Raw genomic sequence first — 24,198 nt, 5'->3', positions numbered from 1 at the left:
ACTGGCACTGTTAGCAACGGTGCCGTTGATTCAGTGGTTCCCATCCCATGGGAATGGGAATTTACTGTTAATCTGCCACTTCTTGCAAATTTGCTGATTGGAGAAAATATGGTTAGGGAACTTTTCATTGGGTAGTATGGCGAGGGAGTTTGGAAAAGATATTTTAGTGATTTGGCAGTTTCCTGTCATGGCATTCCCCATTGCTATGCCAACCAGATATTCCCAGTTCAGAACCCCCATAACCCCTCTTTCTCTTCAGTAATAATGGTTTTGGCAATTTTGGGACCAGCGTCACAACAATTTGCCTAAACCAAAAAGGATATTGTTGTTGAATTGCCTATCATCCCTGTCTTCTAATCCATAGTTCTGTGTCTCTCTTTCTCTGCATCAATTTTTTTCTTTCCACAGGGGTGAGATTTGTATATGTTTTCTATACAGTCATTCTTGCATGAGTTGTGTTGAATTAAAGTATATGTATTACATGGCCTTGTGGTAGCGGCCATGTAGTTATGGTTATGTTGCTAAACCCATAGGAAGAGCACTTTTTGGGTGGCTTATAACTTTGCTCCCCCTGGATGAATCCTCACCAAACTTTGCAAAGTTTGGTGAGGTTTGGTCCAGAGGGGGCAAAGTTATATGGGGGGGTCCCAAATTTCTTTTTTTCCCATAGACTGAATGGAGAAAAAAATTCTGTTGCACCTACAGCCCAAACCGCTGGACGGATGTTCACCAAATTTTGCAGCAGGAGCGCGGCTTGGACCCAAAAGCGTGCTTTAGTAAATTTGGTGAAAATCTGTCCAGTATTTTTTTTTTAAAACGACCAAAAAGTGGGTCTCAAAACATTTGTGATATCTATGTCCGCTCCATGGACACACTTCCCTATTCGCTCCGCAGACAGGACACTGATTGGCTAATCGGCTTGCGTCATGTCTGCGGACACGCAACGTGTTCTCTGATTGGCTGGGATGAGGTGTGAGCTGTAAAAAAACAGAAGCCAATCAATCTGCACTCCTTATTTTTAGGAAAGAATAGTTAGTTGCATTACACGAAACTTATTAATTATTTTAAGGTGCAGAGGCGATAAATAACAACCCCGGCATATGGGTTGCAAAAATGTACATAATAGAACAAGCTCCCAAATGTGGGAACTCCCGTCCTCTGCACTCTATAAGTGGCTCTATAAGGAGTCCTAATATTTGTTTGTATTTTGTTAATGTTTAAGTTGTAATCTTAATTTTTATAAAACACATGAATTTGATGTAACCTATATAGATAATTTCTTGATAACATATATCAATACACATTGACACAGTTAAATTCTTTAGTACAAATAAAATTATATATTAGAGGCCCAACGTGTTTTGTGAAAAAAAATCACTTCTTCAGGGGCAATTTGCATAATTTTCATAAAGGAATCTGGAAAGCATAATATTTAAATAATGCATATTAGTCAAAATAATCGACGTCAATTGTAATTTGCAGTATAATCACAAGTAAACAAAATCCCATATGGTGGACCCACATATATCATCTTCAAAACCTAAGTAACATTATTTTTTGGATATCAGTCCAGCAAACAGTATAATACTGAAGATTTTTACATCAAAATGTGTTCTTAAAGATCAAAAAGATACTATTTCTACAAACAAAACAATTACCTATAGTTATATTTCCATTAACCACAAGTAAGTGGCTGCTCATCAAGGAGAAAAGTTAAGTGTGTCCTCTTCATCAAGGTACATACAAATTGTATTTGTAGTGTAGCCTGTGTCAGAAGCTTTTCAAAAAAGAGAAAAGCCCTGAAAGTATGATCAAAGAAGTGTTTTTTTTTTTTAAACGATCAAATTTTAAATGAATAATTAAGGTGGTGACTTACCACTTAGACAAATACGTCCAAGGAACTGAGGATAGTTTGCTGAGATAACCGCCATTCAAAATGAGTGATTCATCTTGCAGTTGGTACTGCACCATCCGTATAATGGTGGAGTCCTAAAAAGAATAAGAACATAAGCCTACTTAAACATTTGGAAAAGTGGTGTATGGCTAACTAGATGTGCAGTAGAAGAGATCAAGAGAACAGTAAAGTCTGCCAAAAAAGAAAGCAAGAAAGTCCACATGTACTCACTGAGAAGTAGTCTGTAGTTGATACAGAAGTTTAGGATGGATGCCCTCCCTTTCCAGTACTCGCTACCTGGACCATGGTTTAAACCTAATGCTTGTTGCCCTTAAATACTCACAAAAGGGCGGCCTGACGTCAGGCACTGTGCATCGGAAACGCGTGACGTCACGGTGTAAACACTGTGACGTCATCGCGCGCCTGTGCAGTGTTTACGGTCGAAATCCGATCGAGATATTAATGTGGTGGGATCTAATAGTGGAACAAAAAATTAAACAAAATGGGAGTAAAGAAAGGAAATTGGAATACGGACCATATAGAGGTCTGATTATCTTACTTACTACATTTCCGACGTGTATCAGGCGTCAGAAATGAGTGACGTCACGATGTAAAGAACGTGAGGTCACCGTGCGCATGCGTAATTGTAAAGACACCGAGCTTAGAGGTGGTAATATGAAATACGGACAAGTAAGCCATTATTAATGCATATTTAGAAAATTTGGTATAAAAGAGAAGATGAAAATAGTTTAAAATGCAGAACCCTATAGAAATCCAATGATCTTATTTAAAAAAAAAAGAAGTATCCCAAAGCAGATCAATAATATGTAACTGCATGGTAAATGAGCTAGTGTGATATAGGTGTGTATGTCAATGGTCCCTTGAATAAAGATCACAGGGACCAAGCCAAAAAAGAAGAACATAGTAATAGATGTAAAGACCAGGCGATGTAAAACATAGTCACAGATGTGATAGCAAAATGCTGCAAATGGTAGATCTTGACAAGTGAAGCTGTCTCATCGAGAGCTCACATTCTTATTTATAAAATTGAAAAGATAGATTGTAGTCTATTTCATCACATATTCACATATAAAAAACTCTTGGATCTAGTCAGAGATTTAACATTCGAGCATGGCCTTCTTGCCATTCTTATTTACAAAAATTGGAAAAAATGACGGTAGTCTATTTCATTACATATTCAAAACTGAATTGGATCTGGTCAGAGATTTTGTGAGTGAACCTCAAGAGAACTTGAGAACTCCAAGGTACAGGAGGTGATCACTCTGGCCCACCATGTACATCAGGGCGCCGCCAAGACCAAGGCGAGGCTGTGGCTGAAGGTCTGGTTCCCGGAATTGGAAAGAAGGGTGGATGACTTTGTAGCGGCCTGTGTGTGGTGCCAGGCGGCTTCCCCGTGCAACGAGAGCCGACCATCTAGGCGATGCCCCGGGGGACCCGGCCCTGGGAGGTCGTCCATGCAGACTTTGGGTCAACGTCCGTGGGAACCCACTTCATCGTAATTGTTGATGAAAGTACTCACGGTACCCGGAGGTGGAGTTCGTGGAGTCGGTGGCCTTCGAGCATGTGGTCGTAGCGGTGGAAAAGGTATTTGCGGCCCATGGATTCCCTTTGAATCTGTGTTCGGACAATGGGTCGCCATTCCAAAGTGAGCGGTTCTCTGAGTTCATGGAGAGCTGCGGAGTCAATCACAGGAAGATATCCCCGTTGTGGCCTCGCGCAAATGGAGACGCCGAAAGGCTGATGTGGACACTTAATAAGAACTTCAGGATTGCTCAGGGACAAGGGCAGCCCCTCCAACGTGCCCTTTATCAATTCCTGCGGGTGTACCGAACCACTCCACTTGCCTCCACCGGGCTCTCCCCTGCAGAGGCTCTGTTCAGGCGATGCCCCCGGGGTCTACTGCCCGAGGTCCGGGAGAAGGAGCCCGGGGTGATTTCACAACCAGCAGGTTGAGGCCGGTAGGCGGGCCAGGATTGACCAGGAGAACCTGCAAAGGGGTCTTTGCCCCCAGCGGCTGGAACCGGGGGACGAGGTGCTCATTCGAAACAGACACCCCCATGGAAAGCTCTCGCTCCCCTAGGAACCGGAGCCATTGGACGTGGTGGCTGTGAAAGGGTCCATGGTGACGGCCTCGAATGGAAGATCTGCTGTCACCCGAAACGTCAGCTTCTACAAGAAGCTGGGCGATCCCCGGACTGAACCACCCCTGGACCCTGACGTGGCGGAGGTGCCTGAGGACGTTGGAGTCCCCGTGGGCACCCAGAACTCTCCAGTCCGGGGAGCTGTGGCTGATGGACTTCCCATGCCGGAGGTAAGCGGGAGGTACCCCCAGAGGGCTGGGCGAGGGAAACCCGCTTATCTCAGCGAATACATGTTGGGACATATGGGGAATCAACCGGAGTGAGGGGACCCGGGAGGCTGACATTAAAGGGGTATGGGCTCAGCATACTGGTGTTATTTGTGTGTGTGGTTTGCAGTGTTTAAGAAAAAGCTATTGTGTTTCCTCCCGAAAAAGGAGGAGTGAGGCGCTGCCCCGTGTGTGACGGGCACGCGGCGGCGTGACATTGCACGTCGCCGCATGCGGTTTAAATAAACGGGGAGTTCCCGGACGCAACAGAGTGACCGGGGAGCCCGAACTAGATAGACGTGTCTCGTGTGTGGTCTGTCTAGTGTGAGGGCTCACGGGCACGCCTGGGGGCCAGGACACACCCCAAACACCAAGGAAGGAGAGAAAGACCTTGCTCCTGTGCTTCTTTCTAAAACATATGAAATGCTGATCACATGAACACAGGAAAATGTGAATAGGTGGAAATTTCACATGTTATAAACCCCTCGCCAACTTCACTAATTCTAAGATTAGATTCAATAGGATGAGTAAAAGGGTCTGGTGCGTGGATGCCTCACTCTTTCTGTACACCATTTCATCAATACAATGGGCACATATCTGGTGGTTTCATCGTGTGATCCCTTCCTAAGCATGTCCAAATGATCACTTGTGTGCATACATTGATGTCGTAGAACTGTGTATTGACTTTTCGAAAAATAGTGGCCATTTTGTAAAACAAATATATATGTTCGTAAACGACCAGACTGTGCATTATGTCTGCATTTCATTGTTATTACACACCTAATTGCTTCTAAGTGCTTGAGCAGCGAGTTTAGTTTCCTGCTAATTGCATATTTCAGGAAGGTGCTAGAACTAGAAGGGCTTCAGCCTAGCCATCAAATGAAAGTAAACAATGTGCGTGTTTGTGGCTCAGTCACCAGGGAAGCTGTTGCATAGGTAAGGGTCCATTACCATGAAGTTGGATAGCAGGGTCTGACCTTGTACTGAATATCACCTGGCCCATTTAAATATTTTACTCTGAGTGACAGTGACTAGGGTGTTTGTAGTCTGAAGATCAGATGTTGGTTAAATTGTGCAGCCAGTTCAGAATGCTTTGTTACCCAGGCAGCTAAGGATAAAAATATGCTCACCATGGTAGCCGCAGGTGCATTGACCATGTCAGTGGCAGTGACAATTATAGCAACAAAGCACAATTTAGAGTACACAGGATAAAACATAGGGCATATGCACAGAAAAGTTCCAAAATTGCATTTATCATTAAAGAACAATATAGTTGAACAGAAAGGGCCTCATTATAGGTCGGCCCTTCTGGTATTAAAGTGCTCATATTCACTTTTACCAGCACTTTAACGGACCAGCTGACTGCAGGTTTGCCGGTGGGGCACCTGAGTTACCACCACCTAAAGGCTGGAGGTAAGTCAGGTGCCATGCTGGCAAAACATGCCATGATTATCGACACCGCTATTGCTGGTGCCATTAATGATAGCAAATTTACCCATGGAGTCCTATGGAACTCCATGAATGGGGATTTAAACCATCACTCCGGCACTCGTAATCCAGCATTAATGCCGCCAGACTGAGTGCCAGAAACAGTAATAGCCTTTTCTGGTGGTATCCTGGTGGTAAACCCACCGGCAAGTTCATAATGAGGCCAAATATTTTGTGCTAAATAAAATCAGAAGATATGGTGGTCTGAAAAAACACAAGAGAGATTGATTTTACTTATTCATTGGAAAACGCATTTGGTTCCAAATATGTTTGTTCAGCATGAAAGGAATTACGCAAATCAAGTGTTCGCGACCGCTCGCTACTCATGGGTTGGGAGAGAGCTAGACGTGACTTGAAAGTAATGCTTCCTACCCACCATAGGCTGTTGCTTCAAGTTAAGTCTGATAGGGGGTTGCAGTGAAGATACACTCCATTGTGCTGGTGTCTCGTTTCTCTGGAGTATGGGGCATAAAAATAGAGGCAGGATTTAAGGGACAAGAAGGCTAAAGGGGAGATGGATGACAATGTGTGTACCAACAGGTTGGAAAATCTGGCACAGATGAGGTTGAGTAGAAAGACAATAAGGAGACAGGTGGAACATGGGCTCTGTTAGGGTAGGGATAGCTATCCCTGGGAACCAGTCACCAATCCAAAATGGCCCGGGATTAGAAGGAACACCATAGCTAGAAAACTAGCATGACAACATACATTGATCTGACTGGTATGAATAGGAAAGAATCACTTGACAACATCATTCAGTTTTTCCCAATCTAGCTCCTTGAAGTTTCCTCCACCGGTTGGTCTCCAGACTTGTGGTGTGGTCCTTCCTGACCACTGCATCCCACTGTCGGGTACACACTCTGTAGTTCTCTCTTTGCTTCTTTCCGTCCTGCTGCTTTGACCCTCTACCACTTCTCCCCATTCTCACCTCCCATTGCATGACTTTTTACATGCTACTATATGCTGTGATCCGCATTCAGTGCCCCACAGCGCCTTGCTTAAACATATTGACAGCTCTCGATCGTCACCTGCTCCAAAAACACCTATGATGCTTTCCCCACATTGTCCTGATTCCATTGCACTGATGAACCTATCATTTTTGACCAGTTGCTTGAATGCCCTTTTGAAGTATGTGATTTTACTGGTCACACGCTGTTTGTCTTCCTTTTTTGGCTGAAATCACTCCACTGGCTCCCATTGGCTGCAATGATTAAGTTCAAGTCCCTATCCATAGCCCACAAGGCTTTCTGGGCCCCTACTATCTACTAATACTCTCCTTCCAGAACCCTCTGCTCGGCCCCCGCCAACTCTCTGCGGGAGAGCCGCTTTTCCAAACAGAGATTTGTGGATAGATCCTTATCCTCTGCAGGTGCTTCTCTGTGGTACAGCCTACCTGCCTCTCTTCATCTTGAGCTGGACCTCCTTAAGTTCCGGAAACTCCTCAAGACATTTCTCTTCACTTCCTCTTTCTCTCTCCCTCTCCCTTGCTAACCTCCTTTCTATTCTCTCCTGCTTCCCTCCTTCGTTCTTATCCCCAACCTGTTCAGTCAGCTGACTGGTCGCCTTGTGCACCTCCAGAGCCTCACAGGTCCCAGGCTCCCCCGCCAGTCCTGCACTTGCCTTAGGGCCTCGAACTCTGCCTTGCATTACTGCACTCAGAATACGTTCAATGAGAGTGGCACCCACTCTGCACTTAACCCTGGCCCCTGCTGGACTGAGTGCACTTGTCCCCCTCCCCGTCCCTCACACATCTGCGTGCACACTTGAACGACCGTGAATGTACTAGGCTTAGTGTGTTTGTCTGTCCTGTATTCCTCTATCTCCCCTAGCTAGCTGCACCTGCATGGATAGGCACATTGATGACTGCCTTTTTGTCTTGTATGTTTCCCCCTTCACTTCTCCCACCACTCTTTGTCACACACTTATAGTAGTATAAATGTCCTGTCCTTGTATGCTAGTTATTGCTGTTAGATCATTCGGAATCTTCAAGGCCTAAGAATGACAATGATATATCCCCTTGTTCCCTTTCCGCCTTGAAGGACTTTGAAGCACTTCACTTGTGTGTAAGCGCTTTATAAATAAACAATTACAATTACAATTCTTGAGACCTATGACTTTTTCTTCCATTCCTTATGCTAATAGGTAGTAAGGAATGGCAGATGAAAGTCAGAAAGAGAAATCTTCTGTGGGGTTCCCGAGGGAGCCAGCATGTCTCCCCTGTTGTTTAACTTGTATCTTAGATTTCTCTGCCTCGTATTGGAGCAGTTAAATGTCTACTTTACGAACTATGCAGACGATACTCAGTTAGTGATTGAACTTTGTGGTAATCATAAGAAGGATCATGAAAATCTACTTAACATCTACTCCAGCATAGGGCAGTGGATGGATCTGAATTGGATGTGTTTAAACGGAAAGAAAACTGAGTTAATGGGCTTCGGTTCCCAGCAGGTCAGAAACTCCCTTTCCCCAGAATACAAATCTTTTCAGATAGATAACACACTGATCAAGGTCCTTGATAAAGTTAAAACGATCGGCATAATGATGGAAGCATCATTAGGAGCCGAAGCACAGGTGCAATACACAAAAAAAAACTTGTGGATACTATCTTAGACTCCTTAAAATCATCAGGCCCTATCTCTCAGAGGATAATTGTGCCACAGTGGCTAGGGCAACCATCCTATCTTGGCTGGATTACGGAAATGCCCTGTTGGTAAAAGCAAACAATAAATGCATTAAAGCCTTCCAGATTATACAAAACAACACAGTCAGGATTATTAAGCGCATATCCAAACGCGATCATATTAGCAATTTCAGGAGAGAATTGCATTGGCTTAGAATAGAGAATAGAATTAAATTCAAAGCCCTTACCATCACACATCACTGCATTTACGGCAAACCTCCTGTGTACTTGAAAGCAAATATTTACACATGCGCACCCACACGCTCTCGGCCGATCAAAACAAAGTGGTGGTAGAGAAGCATAATCGTAAGCTAGGCCTAGGTAAATCCTTCCCAACAGTTACTGCAGGTCTTTAGAACAACCTACCCATCAATATAAGAAAAGCACGTGATGACTCATATTTTTAGCTAAGTGACCCTCATTTTACATCTAGCTGCATTCTTTGTTTTGTCCCGTGTCTTATGATGGTATTACGTGTGTTCATGTTTCTGCGCCCCGAGACTCGCGAGTTCCCGGCGAAATATAAATGAAATAGAAATAGAAAATAGAAATAGATGGTTGTCTGTGGGACACGGTGAGCCTCATTACAAGTTTGGTGGTGCAGTTAAAAAAGTGGTGGTAATTCCAATCCTGCTGGGTTTTTTTTCTCACCGCCAAACTTCGAGATTGGCCTTGAAGGAGGTGATTTCATGTTCACATTTCATGAGGGCTGACTGTAAAATAATGGGATACTTTATCTCTTTTTTTCTCAAGGACCGATTTTTGCTTAACATGCTAAAAAAAATCTTATATCTTCATTCCGGACTCCAGCCTCTAAGAGCTGAACTGGGGACTCGGTATTGAACCTCTGGTGCTTTGTGTAGTCTTGTTTCCAAGAACAGTGACTAGCCTCTGAGAGCTTGTACCAAACGATAGAGACTGAAAGTGGATTATTACGAATGCTTGCTTTGCTTTCTCGTGTCTCTTCTCTTCATATTCCATTGTTTTGACTAAAAAAAAGAAGCTTCTGCTTTCGATTTTAAGGGTTATTACTATGAAAGATGCTTTTGAGGATTGTGCCTTTTTCTGGTATGAACTGCATCTTGCTAATGAGCCACAATTATGGATTAGTGCATTTCATTGAAGCACTTTTATGGGCTTCCAGGAATAAGTTCTGTGTATTCATGTCAAATGATATTGTCACATGCATGTACACGTGGAAGAAAGGTCAATATAAATAAAGTGTTTCTTGTTCATTAATACATGGTGAGTTGTCAACATTAGAAAATGCACATTATAGGGGCTGGACATATCATCATGTTAGTTGTCTGTGAAGAGGGAAAGGAACATCTCTCTATAAAGCAAGTCAAAAGTGATTTATTTATTTATTTTTTATTATTTTTTGTATATAATCTTTGTTAGATTTTTACGAAAGAAGTTCTCGTGATCACATATAGCTGACAAAAAAAAAAAAAAATTGTAGAAGGTTATGAGCTAATTGATTTATATTTTAAGGTGTCTGTAGAGGGTCTTTATATCTGTACCAAGCCAGGCCATTATCTAAAGTCATGAATGCAAAAATGAATTAAGAACCAAACAAAGGGGTAAATATGTACACGTGCACTTAAACAGATAGTGTGATTTAGAGTGGAGCCATGTGAAAGCAATTAGCAGTGTTTACCCCAACATCTTTGTACAAGTATTGGGGGAGGTTGAATGGCCAATTCGGTCAACCTAATTCACAAGCAACCATTCACAAGCAACTATGATTGACTCATTCAAATACCAACAAAACAACAATACAAACTAAAAGAGATCACAACAAAATAATGTTTTGCTGTTCGGAACGACACACTTTCATTTAAGGTTAAGGCATTCATTTCATGCCGATCTCAGTAAATGACAAGCTATTATTTGTCATGTGTTTCTTTAAGTGGGATAACATTTCTCTCAAACATATTTTGCTACCAGCGTACAACACATCTAAATGTTTGTACTTTGCTAGATATATCCCACAATCTTTTTTATATACCAGTAGTAAGCTGATTTTCCTACATTTTCCAAAGTTAGTTCTCATCCGGACCACTTTATTGCTAAAATGAAACAGAGATTAGGAACAAAAAATGGCTTTCGTTTTAATTAGTGCTTTGGAAAGAATGTAAATACCCGAAGAATTTAACATTCATATCAATAGGGGCATACTATTAGACAGTTGCATTATATTGAGGATCAACGAAAATCGATCAACATATTTTTTCCCTATAGGAGCTTCTCTCTGTTGCATGTAGTCAAAATTCAACAGTTATAAGCTTTGCACATCATAATTACCAGTGGCCAACAGTAGCAGAAATACTTTTTTTGAAGTCCCTCACTCCTGTTTCCAAACGTACAGTTTATATACATTTCTGCAGTGTTAGGTTAGATTTTCATAGCAATGATAAATCTTCCTGACCTGTCTCAACCCCAGAACATTTTGCTTTACTGGTGGATAATTTTCCTTATACTCGGTGAGTTTAAACCTTTTCCACACTCACAGAATCTTTTGCTCCGTTTATGGGTGTCATTTTTAAGACTCTCCATACCGCCTTTTACATGTTATCTTCTTTGACAACTTCTGGTGCATACTGCCTATTGTTGCTGGTTTGCCCCTTAATTTTCTCTGGTTAATCTTGTGAGAACTACAGTTCCCAAGGGTAGACATGATCTTTAGATCCCTTTTACATTGTATTAGGTGAAACCAAGACACCCACCTTATGTGGAATGCTGAGGAGATACAATGTATCCCCTTTCTCCTTATAACTGTAACAGGAACAAGCTTACCTTTAATGGCTGGTGGCAGTGAACCTTTTAGTTAATTCGGTGCACCTTTACTGCTGGCTATTTCCACAGCCCGGCAAAGGCAACCATGGGTGCTCATTTTACCAAAATGACCCCTGTTTTCTTTGTTTGCCATTTCAGTATTCATTGTCCTTTCTTGTTCCTTCCAATTACCTCCAGGTTGGGAAACTCATTTGTGTCCATTTTCTCTTCTGCGGGAATCCCGTGGATTCCCCGCCCATGCTCCAGAGTGTTAAGGCAGGAAGTGACGGAGACATCCAAAACTCTGCTGCCCTTTGTCCTCCAGCCTGAATGCAATCTTTTTAATTGGCTGGGATACAGCATAAAAGTCTGATCCTAAAAAGTGAAGAAATAGTCAACTACTGGAACCAAAACCAAAGAGGAAGATGAAGAAAATGCAGCTGAGAAAATGTCCAGCGAATGGAGAGCCTACTGTGTAACCGGAACCTGCTGTTACTCTTCCTTACAATTGACCTGGGGACTCCGAAAATTATGACCCCGATCCAGATCCTGGTGGGACCCACTAGACTCAAGATGCATTTTGAGCCATGCCACATTGTACTGTAATCTTATGGGGCTGCAATACCCTAATACCTTGGGAAATGAAGCCACTGTGCAGTGCAGAGTCTTCTGAATTTCAAATCTTGCTGAAACTTTGTGGGCATCCTGCTGGATCTCCAGAGCCATGAATTGAGTCCAGAAAGTCCCCTCACCAGAGTGTTGGACCTTGCAAATGACAAGAATCCAACTTGCAATATTCAGTCTTCTTCAGGATCCAGAAAAGGGCGCCAAAACCACAGAACCACATTCAGCTATGCAGAAGCTCTTGCCTGGAGCCTTCCCCATTGATCAATGCTCAAAAGTCCTTCCAGGTTCCTGTCTTCAGCCTTCATGACAAGGAATCCAGTGACTGGGTTTTTGGCTGCAGATCCAGAAGTTCTCCTGCTGCAAACTCTTTATCTGTGCTAAGGTACTGTGTTGGCTGGGGTATTACGTATTTTAAGTGTCTTGTGATTCCTGTGTCGTCTTGGGGTGTTTTCTGTGATTGGGAGTGTTCTCGTCCAGTCCACCCAGGCCTCTGCTTGAAACCTCCTAAGGTGTCTTCTCTGAAGTCCCTGGACTATGGACTAACTTTGAAAGTAGAATACTTACTTGTTTGAACAGTCTTCCTCAGGAACTCTGACTTTGCCTGCCACTGAGCCCTATCTCACCCTGCCTACAGCTGGCTCCTAGACCACTAGGCTCCCTCTTCTGCCTCTGAGAGAACTTGAGTCATAGAATTGGGAAGGGCTGGATACTGTAAGAGGGCTACCTTGAAAAGTAAAACAAGTGTGGAAATGTTGACTTACTTGTAAAAGAGTTTGTTGATAACTGTAGCTCTGAGAGTGAAGAGTTACACACGTTCTTACCTTGAAAGTGTTCTGCCACTTGTAAAAGTATATATAGTTTTTACCTACCTAGAATAGCTGTGTGCCATTCTGAATAAGTGTACTCAAAGGCTTGCTTTCCTTAGAAACTGTCTCGCCATTCTAAAAGAAAGCAGATAGAAGGTTAATTTACTCACCTGTGAATTAGGCCCCCCTCTTCCCAAAAGTAATGTTGTTGGTTTCACTCTACTATTCCTGTTAGGATATACATGTATGAGTGTCTGCAATTAGGTCTTACTTCCCCTGACTTGCTGTTAGCCTGTACAGAATAAGTCTGCCTTAGAACATAATGATCCTTAAGTTGCTGATAGCTCCTTTTAAAAGTATATAGGTTTTACCTGCCTAGAATAGCTGTCTGCCAATCTTGAAAAGTGTTATTTAGGTGTTGCTGACCTTGGTAAGCATGGTGCAATCCTCAATTAGTGAAACAAGTTCTTAATGATCTTAGACTGTGTTCCACTGAGCTGAAAACTAAGTGGAATTATATATTACACCCTAAGGTCCAATTCCCCTAGAATAACTGTGTTATCCGGAATCAGAGTTATAGGTTTTTACTGTTCCTAGAATAATTGTTCCACTATTCAGAAAAAATGTTTTGTCCAGTTGGACTTATTTGCTGAGTGCAACAGTACAACTGCTAGGATCTACTACCCTGCATTACAGAAAGTAATCCAACAAGTAACTAATATTTTTTACTGCCCAAGAATAGGGGTGACCAACACTGAATGTGTATGAAAACGTTTGAATTACCTAGACTACTTTTTGATTTCTAAATAAGGTCTATGCTTTGGTCTGTGTACTTTAAAGAAAAGTGCTGTGGTTTTTATGTTTATATGATCTGTTATAGTATGTATTTCCCGCAAGATATACCAGGGCCTACTTGCATTCAAATACACCATTTATTTTTTACAATACATGGTGGTTCAGTGTCTCTTTGGACCGTATTTGTATTACAATGTCTTTGTACTGATTCTACAGCTCTCTCTCCCTCCTAAGATAAGCTTGGCTGCTCTGTCTATGCTACCATACGCTCTGGTGGTACAGCCTTATAGTAAGAGTGACGTCTTGTGCTGCCTCAGTTGAATGGTTTCAGGAAAACTGTCCTAACATGCTGGATTACATTTTTAATTCCCTTCTTCACTGTACATGTGTACCCAGGATCTATAAATGACTTCAAACTGCAGGGGTGGGGGTTCACAAGAGAACTATTAGCTATGGCAGGATTTATTATTTTGTGTTGTTTCATGCCCTGACATAGCTTTGGACCTTCCACCACTACACCATGAACACAGACACCCTTTCAGCTGTGTGTCCTAAACAACAAATAGAGGAACCAGTTCATCTAGTTAATTTCTCTAGTTAAGTCCCTGAGCTAAATTTTGCTCATGACATATGCATTCTATCTGCTCGCTCATGGAAATGCCATTCAAATTGAATTACTGTGAACTCCACCCATGCAACTGATTAGACCAAGTTCTTTCATTCCTTCAATCTGACTTGTTTTCTTTGTGGAAGGTGAGGAAGTAGTAATAATTTGCTCTTTTGTTGTAGCAAATGATTGCATGTTTGTCATGGGACAATTCTAATGCCCTTCCAAAAAATTCAATGTGGACAGATAACTGAATACAAACCTAAGTTTCCCCAGCTATTGATTCCCTTTGAAATTGCTAATTCATGGATCCAACATAGTGATATTCCATCTATCTGGGGTTGCTTGATTTTCCATGCAAAGGGAGTGTGACCTACCAGTTCAGGTTGAATTGCTCCAATTTGTGTCAGGAGCAAGAATGATTTCCATATGACTGGCTCCCCTCTGCAATAGTGCAGCCGGGCTAAGAAGGTGTGAATGTTTCCCAGACCAAGGCAAAAGTTAGGATTATCTCATACACTTTCACGCATCACGTGTTGTGGTTATGCTGCTCATATGCCCCCAGACCCTCATACAGTTGGTACAGCCTCACATGTACAGATGTATTAACCACATTTAAAATGTTGGGCCTCATTACGAGTCCGGCGGTAGCCATGCTGGTAAAACTGGCAGGCTGCCATGGGACTTGTGAAGTTTTCCGTCGCCTGGCTCCACAGAAACACTGGGGGATTATGACTCTGGTGTTCCTGGAAGTCAGGCACCGGAAAATATTAATCCCCATTCCCATTTCAGTCCCACATGACTCAATGGGAATGGGGATGACGGAAGCACTGGCAACGTTAATAACGGTGCCGGTGCTTCCCAGAAAATCTGCGGGCGTGTGCCGTCTTGGCAGGACGGCAGCCACCCGCAGACTCAGAAGGTGCTGTCTGGTAACAACGGTGCCGGTAGGCCGCCAGCACACCGTTGTTACCGGACCGGCATGTGTGTAATGAGGCCCATTGTCATTAATGTGTCTGCTCCGACCACATACTATAATTAAATAGTCATACTTCTTCCTTCAGAGTCCCGCCATGACTACATTTCCCAGGTAAATTCTGCCTGTCTCTGCCAAACCCATTAGTGCTGACTATATTCCTCAGAATGCACGTTCTAACACAGAGGGTGGGTAAACAGTGTGCAGATACATGGACCCCAATACAGTTTCACTGAAGGAAATTGATGTTGAAAAACTGTGTTGCTTCTTTCAAATGTGAGGCAGATGGCTCAGTGTAAGGAGGACACCAAAGGCAAATGAAGACTGCCTGAATTTAACCTAAAAGGTTCTGGAATAGTGCCTTTCCTTGCTTAAGTTGTGTAATATGTCTTCCATTGCTATGAGCAGAGTGCACCTCTGGGATTCAGGTAGTCACCTGCACCCCTAAGAGATAACACCCGATTCATGGTTCTGATTTTACCACAAATGAAATTGTCTAAGGAACCATATTGGCACTTGAATAGCTTTCACTCAAAGGCTGGGTTTAAACCAATATAAAGTGAAGACATGAGATGCAGAAAACATTTCATAAAATTAGGATTCCATCTTTAGAAGTGCAAACAGGCCCCAGAGTGTCAAAAATATACTGTTGTAAACAGTGTGTTTTATTTTTCAACAGCAAAATAAATTTCAGTTAATTCCCTCAATAATATCTATCAAGATATCAATGACTTCTTTATGAATGTTTGTCAAATGCTATGATGAGTATACATGGATGTGTATGTGCAATATTTTAATGTAGAATCTATTACTCTGAAAATGTATGAAAAATCATTGGTTTGCTAACATAGTTTTGTCAATGCTTTTTTGAGTCTTCTTGTTAAACTAACCAAAAGTCAAAACTTCACTGTTGTCCTCCTTATAGGTGCAAAGATTCAATGGGGTTGGCTTATGTTCCCATGAGATGATGCCTAGTGCCCTTATAGTGGAAAGATGTACAGGATGTTATCAAGAGAACCCATCAGGACAGCCAGAAACAAAGAGACCTATTGATTTGGCCCCTACTACTGGAGCCTAATTTCAGAATAAATATTAAAAATACATCTATTAACACTTCCTAAAATTGAAATTGTTGGTGTGCTCAGTGATAGCCATCAGGCCTACCTTTCTGAGGCTTCATTAGCATTAATGTGTCACTTAACATGATTGAAAGCAATGATGCTGATCACATACAATCTAATGGAAACTACAAAAAAAGGGGGTCTGTCATTTTACACAAATCAATCATTGACTTTAGCAATTACAAAGACTTGGTCTAGAGATCTGGTTTACAATTTAAATGAAATGCATACAATATTTACAGTTACATGTTTTGTATACACAGATTCATAGTGCCCTACACATTTACATCCATCTGACTTACAGGCATGGGATTGAGTGTGTTTTAAAGCTTGTTGTCTCCCTTTTAATATCCCACCATATTTGAATGTCCTTACTGTAGTTGATTGAAAAATATTAAAATTATAAATATTCATCACATTAGTAATAAACATGTGACATGTTCGAGCAGCATTTCCAGACATGTGTCTAGGTAAGGGTATTGCAGCAATCTTGGTGGTTTGCTTCCTTGAATTATGGGATAAAAACAGTTTTGCTTTTTAAAAGTAACATTGAAAAAACCCTAACCTTTGCTTTTGTTAAAAAATATAGAAACATGAACATCTGATGAAGATTGTGCTTGTGCATTCTACAGGAGCGTCTGACTATGAGGGAGGCTAATGGCTTAATCAATCAAATAGTGTGAGATAATCATGACATACACATGAGAAAAGTGGGCATTTTAAAAAGTGGGAGCAAGCAGGGGAAAGGTATCTGACTCTGAAAAAAGCTGCCTAATATAACACTATCTGTTTGTATTGGATGAGTGCTGAATATGGATATTACCCGTAGATGCCAATGCCTCATCATTGAGGGTATTTGAACCAACCTAACATGAGGCAGACTTGCTGTTCTGGAAAAGAAAGGAAGTGACCAGGCAGGTCATGCTGACTGGGAATTTGCTGAAAGACTAGAGGGTCTCGACAGCTCCATGCCATTAAAATTGTTTCAAAGTGAGTATGGGAAGTCCCCAAAAGAAATTATACATGTCCTCTAAATATATTCATCTCCCAGAAGGGGGTGGTCTGGAAAGATGTTGCCAAAATACATTGTTTTAAAATGCGGAATGAACAGTGCATTTTCACAGCATTTAAAATCAAGTGAGATGTCATTTCAATCCAACTCAAAATACTTTTCTGACCTGTTTGTGCATTGATACAGATGCAACAGTTCTCTGTAAATTATAAGCTAATTAAATTGTGCCCACAGTGTTTTCTACAGAAATAGTTAACAGTGAGTTAAAATTGAGCTTTGATATGCTGATGTCAATGCTTAAGCAATAAGCCCCAATCTGGGGAGGCATTACCGCTTCAGGTAATGCCCTGGGTCCTATAGTTAGATAGTTACTTAACGCAGGCCATGGGTGGGGACTTACCTGAAGTGGTAATGCCCCCGCAGCAAATGGCTTATTGCTATTAGTACCCTGGATTGTTAGCTACGGGTACTAATAGAGTAATATTTTCAGTTGTGGAATGACTTTGGCATTTCACAACTTTAAAAAAGAAGAACAAAAAAAAAAGTTTGACACAGAACAGGGTGAAGGGACTATACGCAGTCCCCTTACCCTTTCCATGGTGGCTATTCAACAAGAAAAACAAAATAAAACTAATAACTTTTCAATTGTTGCAATTTATAACACACATTGCTACCTGTTCCAAAAAGGAAGGGCAAATCCCTCTAAAAATGCCCTCAATGGATACCTTTCTAATTTAGCAGCCTTCTTCTCTCATCAAAGTTATTTTTTTAACAAGACTCTATGGCTTAGCAAATAGCCTGTCACGGAGATGTGCCACCACAAACACACACAGTGTATGGGTACACATGGAACGACCTGTCCATGAGGGCAAATTAGGTAACAGAGTACACAAGGACTCTCAAGGAGGCAGTTTTATGAAACAAAATGGTACATTGCATGAACTGGACATGTTATATTTGGACTTATATGCAGAGGGCACATTCCATTCAATGATCATTAATTGCACCACAGAAAGAAAAACAGGTGTAACACAGGCAGAATCAGTGCTATGTTTCCTTTTGCATATTGTATTGCAAATAGTGAGCATTCCAGCTGCCATTTCCACATTGCGAGACATCATTTAAAACGATTCCTTTGGAATTCAACTGCCTTTAGAGGTGTACAATGCCAGCCCATTCCATAGGAATCCAATGTATTTGTGCCAGTCGGAAAATGTCATGCTTCCATAAAGCCATTTGGATTGAGCTGCAAGAGATTAGGAAGGAGGCAGACCTATTAATTGTATTCTGTGGCTCATCTCCGCCATCAAAAGGACAACAATTTCCCAGAGTGGGATCTGCAGTGTAAAACAATTTGTACAAAAATGAATAATTCGTTTTGCACCTCAGATTTGGTTCCGAGGACTTACACAATTACCCTCTTTGTAATCAAACATGAACACTGCATCACCAAGCACAGAATCTCCTTCCTAATGTCTACATGTGCTAAAATGCACTCTTGGGATCTGATTAATGGAATTATCTACGCTGAAACTCGAGACTTTGCATGCCAAACCGCTCGTGAAATCCTGTATGTCGATTCATGGAACGAACTGCCCAGGGCATTTTCGTACTTTGCTTGGCCTTCGCAAAGGCTCGGCATGTCACTGCAAGAGACACCACGCACAGCATGGTTGTGGCTTCAGCAGAGGGCATGTTAGGGAGTGGAACGTGAAAAATGAGGAAGAACAAGGGAAAATGTGGGCCTTTCAGAGGGACGGCCCGCAGGCAGTCCAGAAACATGCTCACTATTGCGTGCAACGATACATATTCTTGAATCGGACCCGCAACCTCTCGCTGGGAAATGGCAACGCAAAAAAGTCATACTATCCGCCACCCGAAGGCAGGCCTACAGGCACTTGCGCATAGGATTCACCATGCCGAGGTAAGATTGTGTGTTGGATTTAGGGGTGCATGTACGCAGCCATGGTTCTGATCTAACTTAGGGGTGTGCGTGTTAGAGAAGTTAGAATTTGTATTTTAGTAATGTTAATAATGTTAGTTGGTTATCTATTATAATGTAGTCTTCATACATGAAGCATCCAAAATAAATAATGGTGCACTTCATTATTTGAATCTGGCAGCACACTAAGCTTTTCTATGTGTGACTGAATATCTGCAGTTTCAAATTGGGCTTGGCTGTGTTGTAAATCCAGTACTTTGCATACTACTAATAATGCTATGCTATACTGGCAAAAACAAAATGCTATATTACATAGTTGCAAAATACTATTATCTGCTAGCAATAAAAAAAATGCTATTATATTTTTGCAACATGCTATACATGTCCTTACAGTTGGTTGTGTGTTGGGGGGGATTCAGCTCTCTCGCAGTCTGAGGTTGGATGCGAGTTGGGTGTGAGATTAGCGGTGTGGCTGTTAATTTCCTTTGGTAGGCTCGCTTTGGAGGGGTCGTGTGGTTGGGGGTGTCTCGGCTGAGGGTGAGGTGTGCTACTATGCATTTGGTGTGTTCGGGCTGTTGTTTGCTGCATCGGCGTCCCTGGGGTGGGCCTAATGGGGGAGGGGGCAGGTCGTTGTGATGTTCCTAGTGTGCTCTGGTGGGTTGATCTGTCAGCCTTGGCGTGCAGCAGGGTTGGCGGTTGTTTGGGTGGTCGCCGGTTGGGGAGTAATAAGAGCAAGCTAACTGTCAAAGCGCATTAGTGTGTGTGAAACACGCGACAAATGAGTCATTCTGTGGATATCTTTCATGGCCATTAACGCAGTTGTCTTCATCCTTCTGTCCACCACTGGCACACTAAATGCTAAAACATTGCCTTCATTCAATTTAAAACATCCTATGTGGTTGCCATTAAATGTCGTTATGAATTTGTATTTCATTAAAGAATTGTTTGATGTGGAGTAAACTTAGCTGTAGTGATTGACGTCTTGGGAATATAAATTGCCATGCATTCACTATTTGAATGACGGTTTTTCATATGGGACACAAACAGCTTAGTTTGCTGGTATTAAAATGGCCCTTGTGCTCTTACACAATGTTTTGGGATCGGCCTACTAGATGAATACCGGGACAGTAGGGCAATGGATTGGGCTTCCCAGGGCACAGTTCCGTTATTACTTGGTGTCATGTGTGATGAACTGATGTGTTTCTAAGCCGCCATGGACACTGGGGTTTCTCTGAGTGCTAATTTCTGGGATGGGTTGAGGTGCTGGGGCTGATAGGTGGGCCATAATGTCGAGCTATGATGGACAGGGCACCGTTTTGGACCTGATATTTGTGTCAAGCGTGTGGTGCACTGTCACTATTAAGGATTATTTGTTTTGGTAGATAGGAGATGTTCAACAGGCGTAAAGGTTTATCTTTTAGTCTCGCCCTTGCCCAATTTGATATAGTTAGTCCTTTCTTCAATACATGAGGGGTGTGATTATGGTATAGTAACTAGACTCATTTAGGGGAATGGTGGTCATGAGGGGAATGGTGATTCGGGGAGACAATGAGTCATTTACTTAACTCCTGAGTATGAACAGGGGTGTTCCTTAGGTTAGTTAGGGTAGTGGTAATTACTCTTAGTTGTGTGATAACGGTGAAGCTTATCCGATTCGAGATCGGGCTCAATGGGGTGTGCTGAACATGGGATGGAGGTGGGCATTTCGATGTGTCTGGATTATAGTGCCTAGGTACAACCAAGTTTCTTTTTTGGCTGGAGATTTTTAGTATGTTGATAGTTTATATTAGACTGTCTTTCCTACACCCTCAATGAAGTTTCTCCTCTCATAGGTGATAGGGTGTGACTATTCAGTGATCTACGAATTTCAGAGAGTTTCATAAATAGTTAGGTGTTACATTTAGTAGCATGATGATTCTTATTAGGGAATGTATATTTGGGGTGAATAAATACATTCAGGATTGCTCCTATTAAAGTGATTTTGGTACCTGTTATTAGTGTGGGCCAGCTTTCACTTGCTAGGATTGGATTAGGAGTGGTTCTCAATTCACGGTACCTGCATTTGGAGGTGATTAATGACTAATCTCAGGACGTGGAGGGTGTGTGAGGTTAATTGGTACAGCCAGTATATTAGGACAACTACGGTGAATAGATGATCAATTTGGGTAGGGCCGTTAATGGTCTGGACTTGAATTTGTGAATAGATTTATGGGTATGATGGGTGTACATGGGAGGGAGCAGGGTGGTGTTTCTTTCCACGTGACTGTGGAAGGGTGGTCCCAGTGGTTTGGGCTGGATAAATCCAAGAATGTTTTTGTGTTGTGTTTTGGTTCTTTTGTTTTTGGTGCAGTGTGTTTTGAGTTACTGGGTTTGGTCGCGGGGGGGTACTCAACAATGCTTACATGGCATCCTCTTACAAGAAGAGTTTACAGGCAATTTCCTGGAATGTTAATGGAGTGAATTGCATGAATAAGTGGAAATTGATTTTGAACAGACTTGATGAATTGGGGGCGGATGTGGCTTTTCATCAGGAGACGCATTTATTGGAGGAAGTAGCTGATAAGTGGAAACATTTTTTTTTATTACTCTTGCACAGTTTTTACAAAATATGAATGAAAGGAATGTCATTGTGAGGGGATATTTCAATGTCAATATAGATCCACAGCTGGATAAGAGTGGAGGGAATTGAAACAATGAAAACAAGGTGAAAAGGGGGGCCTTGAATAGACTTATGGTGGAGTGGAATCTTTCGGACGTTTGCAGATTACAGAATCCTTCACTCAGACAATATACCTTTTTCTCAGCAAGACATAAATTATACTTACATATTGAACTACTCTTGACCTCGGGAGTGTGCAACGCAGAGCTTCAAAGGGGCTGATATTAAAGGCATCATAATCTTAGATCATGCTCCCATCACTTTTGAAATGAAATTGTCCTTTCCTTTGCATAAGTCGAATGCATGGAGAATGAATATAAGACTACTTGATGACATTGAAATCCTGGATAAAATAGTAAAAGAGGCGAGCTTTTTTGTGGCAGAAAATTGGACTGGAGAAGCGAAAGAGGAATTTGTGTGGGAAACAGTCAAGTCCTACATAAGGGGAATGCTGCTAGGCCTCGCAAGCAAAAAGAAAAGAGACAGAGTACAAGGGATTAAGAGCCTTAATGAGGAACTAGTGGAGCTTGAAAAACGAAATATGCAAATGTATACTGAGAGTTCTTTCAACTTAATCAAACAGAAGAGAGATAAACTTGAAGATTTACTCACAACAAGGGTGGAAAGTTTCAGAACCAGATGCAAGTATTATGAGAAAGACGGAAAGTATGAATGGCTACTTGCTCATCATCTACTTGTGATGAAATGTGAAAAGATGATCAGTGCAATTGAGAACAGAGAAGGGATTATGACTTTTGAGCCTTTTGAAATTATTGAGACGTTCAAGGAACACTATTCCAACTTGTACTCAATGGAATTGAATGTGATTCAAGAGGAAGTGAGGCACTTTGTAACAGGATGCAATAAAAAAAAAAATAAAGTCAAAGGACTGGGATTGCCTTAAGAAGGACTTGAGTGTGGAGGAGATCAAAGGTCCAACAAGTGTATTAAATTCAGGGAAATTTCCAGTGTTGGATAGTCTGTCAGCCAAACGCTACAAAATATTTCCTGATGAGGTATTCCAGCTTATGCTAGCCATGTTTAGATCATCATTGAAGGAAGGTCTGCTTCCATTGACAATGAGGCATGCCACCATATCCCTTTTCTTGAAGGAGGGGAAACTATCAGAAAAACCAAGCAGCTATAGACCCATTAGCATGATGAACACAAACAATAAGATCTTGGCAAAAGCACTAGCTTTAAGAATGGAGCGCTTACTATTTGACATTATTGATCAAACAGGCTTTGTAAAAGGTAGGAATGCCTTACAAAATATGAGGAGGCTATTGGTGACTTTGTATGAAAGCAGGGAACATCTGAATGAAGTTGTGGTGTTGTTGTTGGATGCAGAGAAGGCTTTTGACTGAATAGAGTGGGTGTACCTTCTGCCAGCTTTCGAAGGCTTCGGATTTGGGAAAAACATGAGAGAGTGGATTAAGCTCTTGTACTCATATCCAACAGCTAGTTTGAACACTAATGGTCATATATTAGAGTCATTAGATCTTGAAAGGGGAATTAGACAAGGCTGTCCCCTCTCGCTCATTCTCTTTGTCATTGCTATGGAACTCCTGGCTGTGAAGATAAGAAAAGAAAGTGCAATTGAAGGAGTACACTATGGTGAGGCCTGTCAAAAAGTTTGGCTTTGCGCAGATGACGTGCTGTTGGTTCTTCAAAACATCAAGTATTCTATTCCAGTGCTTATAGACCAAATTGCCATCATTCACAGGATCTCGGGGTACAAGATTAACTGGACAAAATCTGAAGCCTTACCGGCATCAAACTCTTGTTCAAACTTGAAATTGAGTGATTATGGTTTCAATTAGTGCCTAGACAAATGTGCTACCTTAGGGTCTGGTTACCTAAATATGTGACTAAAACGATGGAGGTCAATCTTTTGAGCGTTACATGAAACCTGGAGTTGGAATTGAAAAGATGGAATGAACTAAGGTTGAGCCTCTGGGGGAGAGTGCATGCAATTAAAATGATGATAACACCACAAATGAATTATGTACTTAGCCTGATCCCCTTGCAGATCAAAAGGTGCTTCATTAAGAAAATTAAGAGCCCGATCCAAACGTTTCTTTGGAGGGTAAGCAGCCGCATCTGAAAATTTGGAAACCACAATTGTCCCAGGATGGTGGTGGAGCGGGCGTTCCAGATTTTGAAAATTATCATCTGGCGTTTGCTGCTCAACATTTAGTTCCATTCATAGAGAACTCTACAGATGTTTGGACACTAGCTAGGGCAAGTAGATCTTCTCCACTATCGCCCTGGAGTAATACTAACGTCGGGGGATGGGGCTGGATGTAAATCTTGCCCACCAACTGCATATATAAGGACCTGCTGAAAGGAACTTCAGAGGAAATGCAAAAAGGATGTGGTTGGTAACAGTATTATCTCAATCTGGTTGAATCCGGCCATAAACTCTGGCCGAACTGGCTTTTG

This window comes from Ambystoma mexicanum, chromosome 6q, assembly GCF_040938575.1.
Source record: "Ambystoma mexicanum isolate Mex_15411 chromosome 6q, UKY_AmexF1_1, whole genome shotgun sequence".
Lineage (NCBI taxonomy): Eukaryota > Metazoa > Chordata > Amphibia > Caudata > Ambystomatidae > Ambystoma > Ambystoma mexicanum.
Note: the sequence above shows the minus strand (reverse complement) of the source record.